The sequence below is a fragment of the Octopus bimaculoides genome, chromosome 27, assembly GCF_001194135.2.
Source record: "Octopus bimaculoides isolate UCB-OBI-ISO-001 chromosome 27, ASM119413v2, whole genome shotgun sequence".
In the NCBI taxonomy this organism is placed as follows: domain Eukaryota; kingdom Metazoa; phylum Mollusca; class Cephalopoda; order Octopoda; family Octopodidae; genus Octopus; species Octopus bimaculoides.
The window spans coordinates 15,776,412-15,777,736 of NC_069007.1; positions in this window are offsets into that span (position 1 = coordinate 15,776,412).

The window sequence follows — 1,325 nt, forward strand, 5'->3', positions numbered from 1 at the left end:
ATATATATATATATATATATATATATATATATATATGAAACACATATATATTGATTGATATATGCAAATATATAAATACATGTATATTTATGTGCATATATATATATATATATATATATATATACACACACATATCCATAATACATATCTGTGAGTATGTATATATGTATGTATGTATAAGACACGGCGATTTTGTGTTTCTCCCCACGCGCCTCTTTGTTCACGTGTCTTTTACGATAACCTTGGAAGGACAAATGCATTTTGAGTAGAGCTGTAAACTGTGAAGAATCTCTTCATCCTGTAGCGCAGAAATACACACATCCACACGTATTTGTGTATGCGAATGGTATGTTGCTATAAGTGTGTGTGTGTTTCTGCAGCGGGCCTCTCTGCTTAGCAAATTGTGAACGTTGCTTTCTTCCAAATAACGTACCAACAAATTCGACAATTTATAAATGCATGTGTGTATGTATATATATATATATATATATATATATATATATATATATATATATACATATACAGATAGATAGATATAGATAGATATACAGAAAGATCTATAAATAGGTAGATAGAAAGATAAATAAATCGGTATATATATATATATATGCATATATTTATACACACAAACAAACACACGTATATATGATTGATATGCATCTAAATATCTATTTCTATTTGCCTATCTATGTATCATTCTACGCATATATACATGCATGCATATTTCTCTGTGTGCTCGTATTGTGTGTGTCTGTGTCTATCTATGTATGTATGTATGTATGCACTCATGCATGTATGCAAACATTTATACATATATACTCTAATGTAAAGAAAGGGTGACAAATACTTGTGGAAATTGTAAACTTGTAAACCTTAGAGAAACTGATCAGGAGAGATAGGTGTATGTGTGTGTGACTGTGTGTGTGTGTGTGTGTGTATATATGTATATATATATATATATATATATATATACATGTTATAAATTTCATATATATATATATACATATATATACATGTTACAAATTTCATATATATATATACATATATATATATATGTTATAAATTTCATATACATATATATAGACATATATATATGTTATAAATTTCATATACATATATATATACATATATATATATGTTATAAATTTCATATATATATATACATATATATATATGTTATAAATTTCATATATATATATACATATATATATGTTATAAATTTCATATATATATATACATATATATGTTATAAATTTCATATATATATATACATATATATATGTTATAAATTTCATATATATATATACATATATGTTATAAATTTC